General features: G+C 39.9%; 1 pseudogene; it reads right to left on the bottom strand.

Moving 5' to 3' along the window:
• Positions 1-7,258: 7,258 nt before the first annotated feature.
• LOC138084586 (tripartite motif-containing protein 64-like) lies at positions 7,259-20,059 on the bottom strand (annotated as a pseudogene).
• Positions 20,060-20,368: the final 309 nt, after the last annotated feature.

Here is a 20,368-nt window from a genome sequence, read left to right as displayed (position 1 = left end):
AAATCAGGCAAGTTGATTCCTCCAGTTCCATTCTTCTTTCTCAAGATGGCTTTGGCCCTTCGAGGTTTATATTTCCATACAAATCTTGAAATTATTTGTTCAAGTTCTGTGAAAAATATGGCTGGTAGCTTGATAGGGATTGCATTGACTCTGTAGATGGCTTTGGGTAGTATACTCATATTCACTATATTGATTCTTCTGATCCATGAACATGGTATATTTCTCCATCTATTAGTGTCCTCTTTGATTTCTTTCATCAGTGTTTTTTAGTTTTCGATATATAGGTCCTTAGTTTCTTTAGGTAGATATATTCCTAAGTATTTTATTCTTTTCGTTGCAATGGTGAATGGAATTGTTTCCTTAATTTCTTTTTTCTACTTTCTCATTATTAGTGTATAGGAATGCAAGGGATTTCTGAGTGTTGATTTTATATTCTGCAACTTTACTATATTCATTGATTAGCTCTAGCAATTTTCTGGTGGAGTCTTTAGGATTTTCTATGCAGAGGATCATGTCATCTGCAAACAGTGAGAGTTTTACTTCTTCTTTTCCAGTTTGGATTCCTTTTATTTCTTTTTCTGCTCTGATTGCTGAGGCCAAAACTTCCAAAACTATGTTGAATAATAGCTGTGAAAGCGGGCACCCTTGTGTTGTTCCTGACTTTAGGGGAAATGCTTTCAATTTTTCACCTTTGAGGATAATGTTTGCTGTGGGTTTGTCATATATAGCTTTTATTATGTTGAGGTATGTTCCTTCTATTCCTGCTTTCTGGAGAGTTTTTATCATAAATGGATGTTGAATTTTGTCAAAGGCCTTCTCTGCATCTATTGAGATAATCATATGGCTTTTATTTTTCAATTTGTTAATGTGGTGTATTACATTGATTGATTTATGGATATTGAAGAATCCTCGCATCCCTGGGATAAAGCCCACTTGGTCATGGTGTATGATCTTTTTAATGTGTTGTTGGATTCTGATTGCTAGAATTTTGTTGAGGATTTTTGCATCTATGTTCATCAGTGATATTGGCCTGTAGTTTTCTTTTGTTGTGGCGTCTTTGTCAGGTTTTGGTATTAGGGTGATGGTGGCCTCATAGAATGAGTTTGGGAGTTGACCTTCCTCTGCAATTTTCTGGAAGAGTTTGAGTAGGATAGGTGTTAGCTCTTCTCGAAATTTTTGGTAGAATTCAGCTGTGAAGCCGTCTGGACCTGGGCTTCTGTTTGCTGGAAGATTTCTGATTACAGTTTCAATTTCCGTGCTTGTGATGGGTCTATTAAGATTTTCTATTTCTTCATGGTTCAGTTTTGGAAAGTTGTACTTTTCTAAGAATTTGTCCATTTCTTCCACGTTGTCCATTTTATTGGCATATAATTGCTGATAGTAATCTCTTATGATCCTTTGTATTTCTGTGTTGTCTGTGGTGATCTCTCCATTTTCATTTCTAATTTTATTGATTTGATTTTTCTCTCTCTGTTTATTGATGAGTCTAGCTAATGGTTTGTCAATTTTATTTATCCTTTCAAAGAACCAGCTTTTGGCTTTGTTGATTTTTGCTATGGTCTCTTGTTTCTTTTGCATTTATTTCTGCCTTAATTTTTAAGATTTCTTTCCTTCTACTAACTCTGGGGTTCTCCATTTCTTCCCTTTCTAGTTGCTTTAAGTGTAGAGTTAAGTTATTTATTTGACTCTTTTCTTGTTTCTTGAGGTAATCCTGTATTGCTATGAACTTTCCTCTTAGCACTGCTTTTATAGTGTCCCACAGGTTTTGGGTTGTTGTGTTTTCATTTTCCTTCGTTTCTATCCATATTTTGATTTCTTTTTTGATTTCTTCTGTGATTTGTTGGTTATTCAGAAGCGTGTTGTTCAGCCTCCATATGTTGGGATTTTTAATAGTTTTTCTCCTGTAATTGAGTTCTAATCTTAGTGCATTATGATCGGAAAAGATGCTTGGAATGATTTTGATTTTTTTGAATTTATCAAGGTTAGATTTATGGCCCAGGATGTGATCTATCCTGGAAAAGGTTCCGTGAGTACTTGAGAAAAAGGTGAAGTTCATTGTTTTGGGGTGAAATGTCCTATAGACATCAACTAGGTCTAACTGGTCTATTGTATCATTTAAAGTTTGTGTTTCCTTGTTAATTTTCTGTTTAGTTGATCTGTCCATAGGTGTGAGTGGCGTATTAAAGTCTCCCATTATTATTGTGTTATTGTTAATTTCCCCTTTCATGCTTGTTAGCATTTGTCTTACATATTGTGGTGCTCCTATGTTGGGTGCATATATATTTATAATTGTTATAACTTCTTCTTGGATTGATCCTTTGATCATTATATAGTGGCCTTTGTCTCTTTTCACAGCCTTTGTTTTAAAGTCTATTTTATCGGATATGAGTATTGCTACTCCTGCATTCTTTTGGTCTCTGTTTGCATGGAATATCTTTCTCCAGCCCTTCACTTTCAGTCTGTAGGTGTCCGTTGTTTTGAGGTGGGTCTCTTGTAGGCAGTATATATAGGGATCTTGTTTTTGTATCCATTCAGCCAGTCTTTGCCTTTGGTTTGGGCATTCAATCCATTTATGTTTAAGGTAATTTTTGATAAGTGTGGTCCCAATGCCATTTACTTTATTGTTTTGGGTTCGGGTTTATACACCCTTTTTGTGTTTCCTGTCTAGAGAATATCCTTTAGTATTTGTTGGAGAGCTGGTTTGGTGGTGCTGAATGCTCTCAGCTTTTGCTTGTCTGTAAAGCTTTTTATCTCTCCTTCATATTTGAATGAGATCCTTGCTGGGTACAGTAATCTGGGCTGTAGGTTATTTTCTTTCATCACTTTGAGTATGTCTTGCCATTCCCTCCTGGCTTGAAGAGTTTCTATTGAAAGACCTGCAGTTATCCTTACGGGAATCCCCTTGTGTGTTTTTTGTTGTTTTTCCCTTGCTGCTTTTAATATTTGTTCTTTGTGTTTGGTCTTTGTTAATTTGATTAATATATGTCTTGGGGTGTTTTGCCTTGAGTTTTTCCTGTTTGGAACTCTCTGGGTTTCTTGGACTTGGGTCATTATTTCCTTCCCCATTTTAGGGAAGTTTTCAACTCTTATCTCCTCAAGAATTTTCTCATGGTCTTTCTTTTTGTCTTCTTCTTCTGGGACTCCTATAATTCAAATGTTGGAGCGTTTCATATTATCCTGGAGGTCTCTGAGGTTGTCCTCATTTCTTTTAATTTGTTTTTCTTTTTTCCTCTCTGATTCATTTATTTCTGCCATTCTATCTTCTATTTCACTAATCCTTTCTTCTGCCTCTGTTATTCTACTATTTGTTGCCTCCAGAGTGTTTCTGATCTCATTCATTGCATTATTCATTATATATTGACTCTTTTTTATTTCTTCTAGATCCTTGTTGAACATTTCTTGCATCTTCTCAATCTTTGTCTCTAGGCTATTTATCTGTGATTTCATTTTGATTTCAAGATTTTGAATCATTTTCACTATCAATATTCGGAATTCTTTCTCAGGTAGATTCCCTATCTCCTCCTCTTTGGTTTGGTTTGGTAGGCTTTTCTCCTGTTCCTTTACCTGCTGGGTATTCCTCTATCTCTTCATCTTGGTTATATTGCTGCGTTTGGGGTGGCCTTTCTATGTTCTGGGAATTTGTGGAGTTCTCTTTATTATGGAGTTTCCTCACTGTGGGTGGGGTTGTATCAGTGGCTTGTCAAGGTTTCTTGGTTAGGGAGGCTTGTGTTGGAGTTCTGGTGAGTGGAGCTGGATTTCTTCTCTCTGGAGTGCTATGTATGAATTGTCCAGTAATGGGTTGTGAGACGTCAATGGTTTTGGAGTAGTTTTGAGCTGCCAGTATATTGAAGCTCAGGGGTGTGTTCCTGTGTTGCTGGAGAATTTGCCTGGTATGTCTTGCTTTGGAACTTGTTGGCCCTTGGGTGGTGCTTGATTTCAGTGTAGGTATGGAGGCGTTTGATGAGCTCCTATTGATTAATGTTCCCTGGATTCAGGATTTCTCTGATGTTCTTAGGATTTGGACTTAAGCCTCCTGTTTCTGGTTTTCAGTTTTATTTTTACAGTAGCCTCAAGACTTCTCCATCTATACAGCACTGATGATAAAGCATCGAGGTTAAAGATGAAAGGTTTCTCCAGATTGAGGGTCTCCCATAGAGGTTCACTGAGTTACATGGAGAATAGAAGAGGGAGGGGATAGTCGGAGGTGACTGGAATGAGATGAGGTGGGATCAACAGAGGAGAGAGCATGCTAGCTAGTAATCACGTCCTTATGTATGCTCCACAGTCTGGACCACTCAGAGGTGTTCACGGAGTTATACAGGGAAGAGGAGAGGGAGGAAGTAGACAGAGGTGGCCAGGAGGATAAAAGAGGGAAATGAAAGGGAGAGAGAGATCCAGCCAGTAACCAGTTTCCTGAGTGTTCTCCCCTGTCTGGGACACACAGAGATTCACAGGGTTGGGTAGAGAAGAGAAGGGGGTGGGAGGAGATAGAGGACACCTGGTGGAGAAGAAGGAGAGTCCAAAGGAGGGGAGAGTGGTCAAGTCAGTAATCTCGCTCTCAGGTAAAATTGGGTACTGAAAATTGGGTTTTTACATGTATGAAATTGACAAAAAATAACAAAAAGCAAAGATTAAAAATCTGGAGTAGAGATTGGATTTTCAAAAATATAATATTAAAGAAGAGAAGAAGAAGAGGAGGAAAAAAAGAAAGAAAAAACAAATAAACAAACAAACAAAAACAAAGCCACAAGAATTATTAATAATAATTAGAGAAATAGTGTACTTAAAAATTTAAGAAAGTTAAAAAAAAGTAGAAAAACAAACAAAAAAAAGAAGAAAAAACAATCACACAACCCCATCAACCCAAAAAAAGAAAAAAAAAAAACAAAAAAATTGTAAAAGTAGTAAAGGTATATCTGGCTCTTTCTCTGGTGTTGTGTGTTGTGTGGGGTCACTTCCAAGGCGGTTCCCTCTGTTTAACTTCCTGTTTGCTGGTCTCTTCAGTGTCTGATTTCCATCTTGATACAGGGAGGGCGGTGGTAGACACACTAGGTTCACTATTCAGTTGCGCTGTGGGGAGGGAGGGAGGGATGCTGCAAACAAATATTACTGGCATGAGCTTGCAGTGTCTCATCCACTCTGGGCTTGCCTCTGCTCTCAGTGCATACGGCTCAGGCTCTACGTAGCTCCACCAGGGAACCGTCTGAGGCCGGCCCTAGGCTTCATGCACCTCCCCAGTCTAAGCCGCTCAGGCTTGGTGCTCAGGAAGCCCTCAGAGGTACAGATTTGGTTGGGACTGCGTTTTGTGCCCTTCCCAGGTCCAAGTAGCTCAGGAGTTTGGTGAGCGCAATTGCTGCGACTATGGCCTTTCCCTGCTACTCAGTTTTCTGGGTGTACCACTGGCATTCCTTCTCAGGCAGATGATGACTGTCCAGAACCCCAAGAAGTCTTAGTTAACAAAGAAGCCTGCTTGCATTTTGGTAGGTAATGTCTCTCTTGGGCTGCGATTGCCTCCTTCCAGCCCTTAAGGCTCTGGCTGCCTGTCACCGGAGGGGGATGGTCTGCAGCCGACTACTTCTGATCTGTCCTTTGTTCTGTGCGTGGTCCTGGTGGTGTCTTATGTTCGAGCTTTTCACGTGGTAGCTATCCCACAGTCTGGTTTGCTAGCCCAAGTTAGTTTGCTCTGTCCACGTGAGGGGCGTTCCGGCCCGATTCTCAAAAAAGCACTGCCTGAATGTTGATTTTTTTAAGTCAACTTTTTCACTCTCCTCTTTCACTTTCATCAAGAGGCTCTTTAGTTCTCCTTCACTTTCTGCCATAAGGGTGATGTCATCTGCATATCTGAGGTTATTGATATTTCTCCTGGCAAACTTGATTCCAGCTTGTACTTAATCCAGCCCGGCGTTTCTCATGATGTATTCTGCATATAACTTAAATAGGCAGGGTGACAATATACACAGACTTGATGTATTCCTTTTCCTATTTGGAACAAGTACGCTGTTCCATATCCAGTTTTAACTGTTGCTTCCTGACCTGCATACAGATTTCTCAAGAGACAGATCAGGTGGTCTGATATTCCAATCTCTTGAAGAATTTTCCACAGTATACTGTGATCCACACAGTCAAAGGCTTTGGCATAGTCAATAAAACAGAAACAGATCTTTTTTTCTGGAAATTTCTTGGTTTTCTGATGATCCAGCGAATGTTGGCAATTTGATCTCTGGTTCCTCTGCTTTTTTTCAAACCAGCTTGAACATCTGGAAGTTCACGGTTCACGTATTGCTGAAGTCTGGCTTGGAGAGTTTTGAGCATTACTTTACTAGCATGTGAGATAAGTGCAATTATGCAGTAGTTTGAGCATTCTTTGGCATTACCTTTCTTTGGAAATGGAATGAAAACTGACCTTTTCCAATCCTGTGGCCACTGCTGAGTTTTCCAAATTTGCTGGCATATTGAGTGTAGCAATCTCACAGTATCATCTTTTAGGATTTGAAACAGATCAACTGGAATTCCATCACCTCCACTAGCTTTGTTCATAGTGATGCTTTCTAAGGCCCACTTTATTTCACATTCCAGGATGTCTGGCTCTAGGTGAGTGATCACACCATCGTGATTATATGGCGCTTTTTTCTATATGAATTCTTTGATTCATGTTTTTCTTCACTGATTCAGCTAACAATTCTATGTGTTCTGTTCTGACTACTGCATGGAGAGTGGGAATGTAACACTAATATGAAATAAGATAAGAACAGCCTGAACTGTCACAGGAATTTCCCTCAAGTAGTAAAAATACCTATTAACTTGAGAAAAATGTGCTGAAGAGTGTGATGAGATGGTATATGCTAGAGTGAGTAAATGGTCCTGGGCATTGGTTCCCTTTGGAGGTCATGCATATATGCCACAATCAGATAGTCCTGGTTTTACAATTTTGTATATTTCTAAAACCATTGATTATGTAGTTTAAAGGTAGTGAGCTTTATGGTACATAAACTCTAGTTCCATATAATCCTTATTTTAAAAAGAAAATCAATTGACTATATTGTATGAAATATTACATAATAAATGTTTATTAAAAATTTAATTAACAGATTTATACATACAACACCTTTATGCCATTTTATAAACATACAATCACTATGTTACATTAAATAAAAATGCACTGCTGGACACAGTTGGGTATCCTGTGGCCTCACATGAAGTGAAGGCAGAAATATCCCCAGAGAAGAAGCTCCAATAAATGGTCTGGGAAATGGACAATTCATGGAGATTTAAGGCAAAAGAAAGGTATCAGAGGGGAGAAGGCAGAAGGAAGGGAAGTATATATGAGGGAACTTCTGAAAACATCATAGAAGCTCACACTTCCATTGTCACAATCCCAAAACACTCCAATCCTACCCAGAGGCCTTTTCACAAACTGAAATAAGGGTTTGGAGGTGGTGGACAGAATATACTGACTGTTCACCTTTGTAGAACACAGAAAAAATGCTTCTTCAGCACCAATACTGATACTGGTATTACTTATGAAGATGCTTTTACAGACCCCAGAACCCAGCTGGAGGACTGTGCCACATCCAGCTCCCAGTAATGCCTCCCGGAGGTGAAGGCCCAAGCTCCCCAGGACACAGAACACTCCCCGCCCAGGGCTGTCTGGATGCGCTGGGATGGTCATCCTCAAACAGCACACTTGCATCATAGAGGATGGCATGGTGAACGGTAGTTGTCTGCCTAAAAATGTTATTCACTGCAGAAAGAGTAAAAATTGTGTCAGCCAGTTGAATTTCCATGTCTCTGAGAGGCAGAGGGTCTCTACACAATAAGCTTTTTAATTATGCAGCTCAATTCCAGAAAAATAAACGACCCAATCAAAAAATGGGCCAAAGAACTAAAAAGACATTTCTCCAAAGAAGACATACGGATGGCTAACAAACACATGAAAAGATGCTCAACATCACTCATTATCAGAGAAATGCAAATCAAAACCACAATGAGGTACCACTTCACACCAGTCAGAATGGCTGCAATCCAAAAATCTACAAGCAATAAATGCTGGAGAGGGTGTGGAGAAAAGGGAACCCTCCTACACTGTTGGTGGGAATGCAAACTAGTACAGCCACTATGGAGAACAGTGTGGAGATTCCTTAAAAAATTGCAAATAGAACTACCTTATGACCCAGCAATCCCACTGCTGGGCATACACACCGAGGAAACCAGAATTGAAAGAGACACATGTACCCCAATGTTCATCGCAGCACTGTTTATAATAGCCAGGACATGGAAACAACCTAGATGTCCATCAACAGATGAATGGATAAGAAAGCTGTGGTACATGTACACAATGGAGTATTACTCAGCCGTTAAAAAGAATTCATTTGAATCAGTTCTGATGAGATGGACGAAACTGGAGCCGATTATACAGAGTGAAGTAAGCCAGAAAGAAAAACACCAATACAGTATACTAACACATATATATGGAATTTAGAAAGATGGCAATGACGACCCTGTATGCAAGACAGGAAAAAAGACACAGCTGTGTATAACGGACTTTTGGACTCAGAGAGAGAGGGAGAGGGCGGGATGATTTGGGAGAATGGCATTCTATCATGTATACTATCATGTAAGAATTGAATCGCCAGTCTATGTCTGACGCAGGATACAGCATGCTTGGGGCTGGTGCATGGGGATGACCCACAGAGATGTTATGGGGAGGGAGGTGGGAGGGGGTTTCATGTTTGGGAACACATGTAAGAATTAAAGATTTTAAAATTAAAAAAATAAAAAATTAAAAAAAAATTTTCGTTCTCCAAGGAAATCAAAACAAAGACAGCAAAGGGAGTTAGAATGACTCTTCTCTGAAGAATAAAAGTTATTACTATCTCTATGGCATACAGAAGTACATCAAATGAAAGATAAAATTTAAAAAATACATATATCATGAACTGGGTGAAGTCTGACTTATGTCAATCTCTTCATAGTTTAAGGACTCACCTAAAAACATTTATTCTTATATCAGAAAACTTTTCTTGTGTCGTTTGTATTTCATACTATGGAAACTGCAGATGGCACTTTGTTATCACAGGGACACTTGCGGGGGTATAATCTCTACCTATTACATTTTCAAAGGTCAAAAGAGTTGATAGAAATCCATCTATGAATAATTTGGAAGCTTCAAAAAACATGTTCTGATTAACAGTGTTCATGCATCCCTTGCCTTAAAGTTGTTATGAGATTGAGAGCATTACAATTCTTCTGCCAAAGCCCATTTCAGTTTTTCTGTTGTTTATTCCTAATTTTAGAAATAATAAATATTCTTTATACAATGTGTAATAAATGTAGCTATCATGAATTGAAATGAATATGTTAGTCCTTCAGTCCTGTTTGACTCTTTGCAACCCCCTGGACTGTATGTAGTCCACCAGGCTCCTCTATTTCCAGGCAAGAATACTGGAGTGGGTTTCCATTCCCTTCTCCAGGGATCTCCCCGACCCAGGGCTCAAACCTGGGTCTCCTGCATTGCAGACAGACTCTTTATCATCTGAGCCACCTGGGAAGTCCATACAGTGAATTAAAAAGCAGCAATGACTGATTTAAGCTCAAGAGTGAAATAAACTGAGTAAAAAACATATTGATGGTCACGCATAGAACTAAATATTTTGTCTCTATAATCACAATGACTACCTGCTTGCTCTTCCTTTGCTCATCCTATGTCAGATATATTTATATATGTGTGTGTATATCTGGTTTTGCATTTTCAGGAAATTACAGGTGGCAAACATCAGACTTGGTGTTTCTAATCTGACTATAGAGGCAACAAAAGAGTCCAAAATGCAGTACTTGGATGTAGTCTCAGAAACGACAGAATGACCTATTGATTTCCAAGGCAAACCATTCAATATCACAGTAATCCAAGTCTATGCCTCAACCAGCAATGCTGCAGAAAGTGAAGTTGAACGGTTCTATGAAGACCTACAAGACCTTCTAACTAACACCCAAAAAAAGATGTCCTTTTCATTATAGGGGACTGGAATGCAAAAATAGGAAGTCAAGGCATACCTGGAGTAACAGGCAAATTTGCCCTTGGAATACAGAATGAAGCAGGGCAAACGCTAATAGAGTTTTGCCAAGACGATGCACTGGTCATAGAATACACCCTCTTCCAACAACATGTGAGAAGATTCTATACATCAATCACCAGATGGTCAATACTGAAATCAGATTGATTATATTCTTTGCAGCCAATGATGGAGAAGCTTTATATAGTCAGCTAAAACAAGACCTGGAGCTGACCATGGCTCAGACTGTGAACTCCTTATTGCCAAATTCACAGTTAAATTGAAGAAAGTAGGGAAAACCACTACACCATTCAGGTATGACCTAAATCAAATCCCTCATGATTATTCAGTGGAATTGACAAATAGATACAAGAGATTATATCTGATAGAGAGAATACCTTAAGAACTATGAACAGAGATTCATGACATTGTACAGAAAGCAGTTATCAACATCATCCCCAAGAAAAAGAAATGCAAATAGGTATATGGTTTTCTGAAGAGGCTTTATAATTAACAGTGAAAAGAAGAATACCTAAAAGCAAAGGAGAAAAGGAAAGATATACCCATGTGAATGCAGAGTTCCAAAGAATAGCAAGGAGAGATAAGAAAGCCTTCCTCAGTGATTAATGCAAAGAAATAGAGGAAAACAATTTAATGGGAAAAACTAGAGATCTCTTCAAGAAAATTAGAGATATCAAGGAAACATTTCATGCAAAGATGGGCTCGATAAAGGACAGAAATTGTATGGACCTCACAGAAGCAGAAGATATTAAGAAGAGGATGCAAGAACAAACAGAAGAACTACACAACAAAGATCTTCAAGACCCAGATAACCACGGTGCTGTGATCAGTCACCTAGAGCCAGACATCATGGAATGCAAAGTCAAGTGGGCCTTAGGAAGCATCCCTACAAACAAACAAAGTTAGTGAAGGTGATGGACTTCCATTTGAGCTGTTTAAATCCTGAAAGATGATGCCGTGAAAGTGCTGCACTCAATATGCCAGCAAATTTGGGAAACTCAGCAGTGGCCATAGGACTGGAAAAGGTCAGTTTTCATTCCAATCCCAATGAAAGGAAATGCCAAAGAATGCTCAAACTACTGCACAATTGAGCTCATCTCACACGCTAGTAAATTAATGCTCAAAATTCTTCAAGCCAGGATTCAACAGTATGTGAACCCTGAATTTCCAGATGTTCAACGTGAATTTAGAAAAGCCAGAGAAACCAGAGATTAATTACCAAAATCTGCTAGATCATTGAAAAAACAAGACAGTTCCAGAAAAACATTTATTTCTGTTTCATTGACGGCACCAAAGGCTTTGACTGTGTGGATCACAACAAACTGTGGAAAATTCTTCAAGAGATGGGAATACCAGACCACCTGACCTGTCTCCTGAGACATCTGCATGCAGGTTAAGAAACAACAGTTCGTCATGAGAAATGCTGGACTGGATGAAGCAAAAGCTGTAATTAAGACTGTGTGGAGAAATATAAATGATCTCATATATGCAGATTTCACCACACTTATGGCAGAACGGGAAGAAATAAAGAGCCTCTTGATGAAAGTGAAGAAAGAGAGTGAAAAAAGTTGGCTTAAAACTCAACATTCAGAAAACTAAGATCATGGCATCTGGTCCCATAACTTCATGGCAAATAGATGGGGAAACAATGAAAACAGTGATAGACTATTGGGGGGGTGGTGGTCCAAAATCACTGCAGATAGGGATTGGATCCATGGAATTAAGAGATGCTTGTTCCTTGGAAGAAAACTTGTGACCAACTTAGACAGCATTTTAAAAAGTAATTCAGTTCAGTTCAGTCGCTCAGTCTTGTCCGACTCTGCAACCCCATGAATCGCAGCACGCCAGGCCTCCCTGTCCATCACCAACTCCCAGACTTCGCTCAGACTCACATCCATCGAGTCAGTAATGCCATTCAGACATCTCATCCTCTGTCATCCCCTTCTCCTCCTGCCCCTAATCCCTCCCAGGATCAGAGTCTTTTCAATGAGTCAACTCTTCACATGAGGTGGCCAAAATACTAGAGTTTCAGCTAGTATACCTTCCAAAGAAATCCCAGGGCTGATCTCCTTCAGAATAGACTGGTTGGATCTCCCTGCAGTCCAAGGGACTCTCAAGAGTCTTCTCCAACACCACAGTTCAAAACCATCAATCCTTCAGTGCTCAGCCTTCTTCACAGTCCAACTCTCACATCCATACATTACCACTGGAAAAACCATAGCCTTGACTAGACGGACCTTAGTTGGCAAAGTAATATCTCTGCTTTTGAATATGCTGTCTATGTTGGTCATAACTTTTCTTCCAAGGAGTAAGCATCTTTTAATTAGCCTCCAATTAAAATAAATAAATTAAATTAAAAAATAATAATAATTTTTAAAAAAAGCAGAGACATTGCTTTGTTAAAAAAAAATCCATCTAGTCAAAGCTATGGTTTTTCCAGTAGTCATGAATGGATGTGAGAGTTGGACTATAAAGAAAGCTGAGCCCCGAAGAATTAATGCTTTTGAACTCTGGTGTTGGAGAAGACTCTTGAGAGTCCCTTGGACTGCCAGGAGGTCCAACCAGTCCATCCTAGAGGAAATCAGTCCTGAATATTCATTGGCAGGACTGAAGCTAAGGCTGAAACTCCAATAATTTGCAACCTGATGTGATGAACTCACTCATTTGAAAAGACCCTGATGCTGGGAAAAACTGAAGGCAGGAGGATACAGGAATGACAGAATGAGATGGTTGGGTGGCATCACCGGCTCAATGGACATGAGTTTGAGTAAACTCCGGGAGTTGGTGATGGACAGGGAAGCCTGGCGTGCTGCAGTCCATGGGATCACAAAGAGTCAGACACGACTGTGTGACTGAACTGAACTCATTAGAGGTAGAAAAGATGTTAACAACTTCAGAAATTTATGCATTACCTTCATATCCAAAAAAGAAAAAAAAAAAAAAAAGAAATGAAATAAAGATTGTCCCCAAGAAGCTCTAACAAAATGTAGTCCTGATCACCAAAAGGCTGACTCTTACCTATGAAGTTGTTCAGCATGTGTTGGAATTCAGAGACAGGCCAAGAAGGGAGCTCTGGGTTCATGGGCTGAGGATTCTGTATCTCTGCCAAGTCAGTTCTGTAACAAAGGACATGGGTTCCATGTCAAGAAAAATGGCTAATCACGTGAGCTTGCAGAACAGCAGAGTTCACTACAGAATCCAATATGTTCTCAGGATTCTCCTACTTTTGGTGATTTGCATATACAATATATTCTGCTCATTTGAGAGTATAAATAGAAATTACATCAAATTTCATTTTCCCCATTTTTCTCAGACAATATTCCAAATTTGCACTCACTAAACTTCATTCCCTTCCTCAATACCATCAATTCAAAGATCCTGGGCATTTTACAGAGAGCAAAAAATTCAGACTGAGCCTTTGAGACTTCACTCACAAAGTAGTCATCAAGGATGCATTCCATGTCTAAATAGAAGTGCTCACTGACAAGGCATGTTTACTCTTGTCAGTCTAGCAAAGTGAGCCAGGTCCAACCTGGCTGCCCTGGTCTGGTCCTGGACGTCTCACTTCCCAGTGGGCAGCAGAAAGCTGCTCCCTGTGAGGTCCTGCCTGCAGGGGGCTTGCTGTGATGGAACAGGCTGAGTCACTGCTACTCAGCATTAACAAAATCACAGTCTCTCTTTTCATGGTAGAAAGTATGCCTCTTTCATGCCTTTTTCACCTTTCAATTCACTAGGATAAGTGCTTCCTCTGTTATGTCTTAGAAAAATCCCTTGCTAAGTTTTATTGTGGTCAGGCTGGAGAGAATGGATCGAGTGGTTGGAACAAAGCCCAGAATGTCAGCAGGTTTTCAGATATAGTTGATTTCAGTCAAATGAAAAGGAAACTACTGAAACCAAGGGTCAGAAACCCTTGAAATTCTTTTGAAATAAAATAGAAAATAGCCAAAAAGGCAATGTTGGTAATCCATATGCTAGGGTTCTGTACCTGTCGATTTACACATGGATTCAATCTGTACATTCTGGGCTATTTATTTGCTAATTTATTCCTTTATTTTATAATAGAATCAGAGCTACTATTTTAACTATATTTCATATACAGTGTGTACCAGTCAATCCCAAATTCCCAGTGTAAACTTCCTTCCCCTTTGCCTTTGTTCTGAGTGGAAAAAATTTACAAAAATTGCATAAACTTCCAAAAATGTAAAAATTGAAAACACCACATACCAGGGAATGACTTATGTAGCATTTACTTTACACTGTATATGTTGTAAAGTTGTCTAAAGATGACAAAGTATACAAAAGCATGCATATTAGTTATCTGCAGACACTATGGCATTATGTATAAAGGATCCTGTATACTGGGATTTAGATATGGGGGAGGACCTGAAATCAGTCCCCAGGTCCCAAGCAAGAACTGTGAGTCCACTTCATCAAAAAGACAAAAATGTTTCAGAAATCAAAAATCATTAGTGTATACTCACATTTCCAGCACATTTTCCAAGCCTTGCAAAGGAAAAAAAATCATGTTCATCATTAGAGTTCTGTCCTTTTCCATCTCCTTTCCTATGCCAGTTTCATAAAAATACATGGTTTTCTAAATATCTTCTAAGTAACACTCAGAAGCAATCTTCATAACAGACCCTAACCTAAAACATGATAGGATTCCTCAAGTCACATTATCAAGGAAAGTGGGCAGGATGGGTCTGTACAATGTTGCATCAACATCTAGGTTTCCAGTGTCATTCACTGCCCAGTGCTGTCTTCAGGAAGTGATCTCACCATTTATGGTAACAATTAAGGTAAACCAGACAACTGCATAAAAAGAACTATAGATTGCATTAAAATTGATACCAGTTCTAAATGTCTTGCCTGTGTGACAGGAAGAACCTCAGTGTCTTCAGAAAGAGTGGCTAACAGAGAGTGGCAAGGGTTAAGGCTATGTACAGGAAGCAACAATGGCATCCCACTCCAGTACTCTTGCCTGGAAAATCCCATGGATGGAGGAGCCTGGTAGGGTGCAGTCCACGGGGTCGCTGAGAGTCGGACTCGACTGAGCGACTTCACTTTCACTTTTCACTTTCATGCATTGGAGAAGGAAATGGCAACCCGCTCCAGTGTTCTTTCCTGGAGAATCCTAGGGACTGTGGAGCCTGATGGGCTGCTGTCTATGGGATTGCACAGAGTTCTACACAGCTGAAGTTATTTAGCAGCACAGGAAGCAATAGTTAGAACTGGACATGGAACAACAGACTGGTTCCAAATAGGAAAAGGAGTATGTCAAGGCTGTATATTGTCACCCTGTTGTTTAACTTATATGCAGAGTACATCATGAGAAACACTGGGCTGGATGAAGCACAAGCTCGAATTAAGACTGTTGGGAGAAATATAAATAACCTCATATATGCAGATGACACCACAGTTACGGCAGAAAGTGAAGAAGAAGTAACGAGCCTATTGCTGAAAGTGAAAGAAGATCATGAAAAAGTTGGCTTAAAAATCAAGATTTAGAAAACTAAGACCATGGCATCTGGTCCCATCACTTCATGGTGAATAGATGGGGAAACAATGAAAACAGATAAGCTATTTGGGGGGAGTGGTCCAAAATCACTCTAGATAGTGACTTCAGCCATGGAATTAAAAGATGCTTGCTCCTTGGAAGAAAAGTTATGACCAATCTAGACAGCATTTTAAAAAGCAGAGCCATTACTTTGCTAACAAAGATCCATCTAGTCAAAGCTATGTTTGTATGGATGTGAGACTTGGACTATAAAGAAAGCTGAGTGCCAAAGAACTAATGCTTTTGAACTGTGGTGTTGGAGAAGACTCTTGAGAGTCTCTTGGACAGCAAGGAGATCCAGTCCATCCTAGAGGAAATCAGTCCTGAATATTCATTGGAAGGACTGATGCTAAGGCTGAAACTCCAATCCTTTTGCACCTGATGCGATGAGCTCTCTCATTTGAAAAGACCCTGATGCTGGGAAAAACTGAAGGTGGGAGGAGAAGCGAATGACAGAATGAGATGGTTGGGTGGCATCAGTGGCTCAATGAACATGAATTTGAGTAAACTTCGGAAGCTGGTGATGGACAGGGAAGCCTGGTGTGCTGCAGTCCATGGGATAGCAAAGAGTCAGACAAGAATGAGGGACTGAACTGAACTGATAGAGATAGAAAGTCATAGAGCTAGAAAACAACTTCAGGAATTTATGCACCAACTTCATATCCAAAAAAGAACAAAGAATTACGACAAACATGAAGGAAGGGCTGTTCCCAAGAAGCTCTAGTGAAACGTAGTGCTGTTCAACAAAAGCTGACTCTTACCTCTGAAGTTGTTCAGCATGTGTAGGAATCCAGAGACAGGCCAGGAAGGGAGCTCTGGGTTCACAGGCTGAGGCTTCTGCATCTCTGCCAAGTCGGTCCTGTAACAAAGGACATGGGTTCCATGTCAAGACCAATGGCTAATCACGTGAGCATCGCAAACAATCCCTCGCTAAGTTTTATTGTAGTCAGACTGGAGAGAATGGGTGGAGTGAGTGGAACAAAACCCATAATGTCAGCAGGTTTTCAGATATAGTTGATTTCGGTCAAGTGAAAAGGAAATGACTGAGACCGAGGGTCAGGAACCCAAATTCTTTTGAAATAAAATAGAAAATAGCCAAAAAGACAATGTTGGTAATCCATATGCTAGGGTTCTGTACCTGTGGATTCACACATGGTTTCAATCTGTACATTCTGGGCTATTTATTTGCTTATTTATTCCTTTATTTTATAATTTATTCCTTTTATTTCATAATTCATCAGAGCCACTATTCTAACTTTATTTCACATACGGTGTATATCAGTCAATCTCAAATTCCCAGTGTAAACTTCCTTCCCCTTTGCCTTTGTTCTGAGTGGAAAAACTTCACAAAACATTCCAGAAACTTTCAAAAATGTAAAAATTGAAAATGCCATATACCAGGGAAAGACTTATGTAGCATGTACTTTACACTGTATATGTTAGTTGTAAACTTGTCTAGAGATGACAAAGTGTACTGGAGCACGTGTATTAGTTATTTGCAGACACTATGGCATTATGTATAAAGGATCCTGTATACTGGGATTTAGATATGAGGGAGGACCTGAAATCAGTCCCCAGGTCCCAAGCAAGAACTGTGGGTCCACTTCATCAAAAAGACAAAAATGTTTCAGAAATCAAAAATCATTAGTGTATACTCATGTTTCCAGCACATTTTCCAAGCCCTGCAAAGGAAAAAAAAAAAAAAAAAAGATCATGTTAATCATTGGAGTTCTGTCCTTTTCCATCCGCTTTCCTATTCCTCTTTCATAATAAGACATGGTTTTCTAATTCTCTTCTAAGTAACAGTCAGAAGCAATCTTCATAACAGACCCTAACCTAAAACATGATAGGATTCCTCAGGTCACATTAAGGAAGGAAATGGGGTAGGAAGGGTCTGCAGATGTTGCTGCAGCAACATCTAGGTTTCCAGTGTCAGTCTCTGCCCAGTGCTGTCTTCAGGAAGTGATTTCACCATTTATGGTAACGATTAAAGTAAACCAGACAATTGCATAAAAAGAATTATAGATTGCTATAAATTGGTACCAGTTCTAAATGTCTTGCTTGTATGAAAAGAAGAACCTCAGTGTGTTCAGGAAGTGTGGATAACAGAGTGTGGCAAGGGTTTAGGGGGATGTATACTGAGTTTACTCCAAGAAAATGAACTTTTCCCTGGTCATGAATCTTGCTAATTGTGTAATCATCTGTCTGGATAGGTAATATTTCAGTGTCACAGCAGCTCCTCTAGAAGAGCATTTCTCTTTCTGAGGACGGCCCCTCCTTTCTCACCTGGAGCAACTCCATGTCTGGCTTGTGGCACATCTCGGTCATCTCTCTGTACATTTCTTTCAGCCTTTCTCTGTACTGAGACATTCTGAACACACTCTCTTTGAGTTGTTCACAAATCTCCTTGGCTTCTCGCTCCAAGGACTCCAGATGCAGTTGCTCCTCTTCCCGGAGCAACAAAAGCATCCTCTGATATTCAAGCTTAATCATCGCCTTCCTTAAGGCCACATAGTTCTGCAGAGATAGTGGATCCAAAGCATTACTTATGTTCACATCCAAAATAAAACTTCAAATATTATTTCCTTAGTGTCATCAAGGAAGTTCCTGACAAACTGCCACATACATCAAAGAGTCTTGAATATTTTCTGGTCCTTGTTGCCCATGCTTTCTCTGAATTCCTAATCTCTTTCCCTGTTTAAATCAAGTCATCTGAGGGACCCCAGGCTGTCTCCCAAGGAGGATTCTTCCAGATTCTTACTCCATCAATTATTTCCTCTCCGACCTGAGTCTTGTTTTTCTCTTGTTCCTTTCTCTGATTCTTCTAAATCTTCTTTCATGAAGTAAACCTCATTTTGAATATATGTTTGTTTGTTGTTGTTTTCTTTTTTCTTTTTTTTTTTTTCCTACATGCTGACTCTCTTCAGTTGTGCACAACTCTTTGTGACCTTGTGGATTATAGCTCACCAGGCTCCTCTGTCCATGGGATTCTCCAGGCAGGAATACTGGGGTGGGGTGCTATTTCCTCCTCCAGGGCATTTTCCCAGCCCAGGGATGTATTCCATGTCTGTTGTGGCTCCTGCACTGAAGGCAGATTCTTTACCCCTGAGCCATCATTTTCCCTCTAGGGATGACTCTCTTCCTCCCTTCTCCTTCACAGTCACAGTTAGTGCAATGTGTCTAATACCCCATGTCTGAAAAGGCTTATTTCAATCTTCAAAATGTGGCCTTGGAATACATTTCAAGGCTTCGTCTTCCAATATACTAAAATTCTTTGAATTAGCATATATTAGCCTGTTCTAATTGCAATTACTGATCAGTCATTTGAAACCATTCTTTCAGGGAAGAGACCAGTAGCCTTTCACAGGAACTTACATTGATGTAAAAAACTAAGGTAAAATTATATCAATATTTATACAAATAAATAGGAACATTTTTATTCTTACTTCAAAGGACTGAGTTGTCTTAGCTTCCTGATTCAGACTGCTTTGTATTTCTTCTCTCATTTTCCATAAAGAGCTCATTCTCTTCAGGAGTTTCTCCTGCAAAATACCCATGGGATTTAGTGACACAGAAGATGACACTGTAACTTTAATCCCCTTATTCATGAACAAAGGCATTATTCTAAGCAAGGCACAGAAATCTCGACTTAGGAGGCTGTCATCAGACTTTTCCACATTAATTTAATTTGATGCCAATATTTGAATATCTAGGAATAGAACCATATACTAGAGAACTGGGGGCACTTTACAGATAATGGAATCCAGTTCCCAAGATACTGAGACTCAGACTCTAATAGTCCAAGTAAGAAAGCCTCAAGCTCCCATCAGAAGCCTGTGGCCCTGGTGCCACCTGCCCCGGGATGCTGCATTTCCACGCGTGTGGACAATTGGGCAACAACACTGAAAGGACACATTATATGTGAGGATCCACATTCAGAACTCCCCCCTCCACTATCTCCACCCCCATCACCATCATCACATCCTCATCCTCCTCTCTGACTTAGGAGCCTCTAGATCCCAGACTGCTCTAGAGGCGTTACCTACACGGGACTGTGGCTGTGAGCTGCGTGCTCAGGGCGTTCAGAGCAGGGCTCACAGAGCAGGGTCTGGTCAGCCTCACAGAAGAGGCCCTTGGCTTCCTGGTGTGTCACACAGATCTGCTCCTCAGAGCTGTGGTCGTGGTCAGCTCTGGCCTGTCTGGCAAGGGAAGCCAGCCTTTTGAGGGCAATGTTGGTTTGGAAATTGGGCCTCTCTGATAGTCCCCTGCACTCAGGGCAGCTCCTTGGAGTCTGGCCTTCTTCCCAGCAAAGGCTCAGACAGGGACGGCAGAAGCTGTGCCCACAGTCTATGGTGACGGGGTCCAGGAAGCAGTTCGTGGAGATGGAGCAGGTGAGTTCCCTCTGGAAGACCTGCAGTGTGTCTGAATCCATGTTTCTGAAAATTAAAGAAGAAATAAAAGAAGGTAAGACAAAAAGTTTTTCTTCTGCCCTGATCAGGAAAAATAAGTCCTTTGGACAAAGTCCTGTCTTGAATTCTAATTTCCCTATTTACTTACCTCCCCAGAACAAACCTAGAAACAGTGACTGTATACACCTTGGATTTGAATTATTATAAAAAAGATGAAATACAATAAAGGAGTCCTTAGCAACTTTTTTGCTTAAAATAAACCAGGATTTCAATCATACTAATATTATTAATACATGGAAAAACTTAAAGATTAGTGTGAGTATGCTCAGTCC

The sequence above is a fragment of the Capricornis sumatraensis genome, chromosome 8 (genome assembly GCF_032405125.1).
Source record: "Capricornis sumatraensis isolate serow.1 chromosome 8, serow.2, whole genome shotgun sequence".
NCBI lineage: Eukaryota > Metazoa > Chordata > Mammalia > Artiodactyla > Bovidae > Capricornis > Capricornis sumatraensis.
The sequence above is the reverse complement of the archived record's forward strand: the minus strand, read 5'-3'. Positions and strand labels throughout refer to the sequence as shown.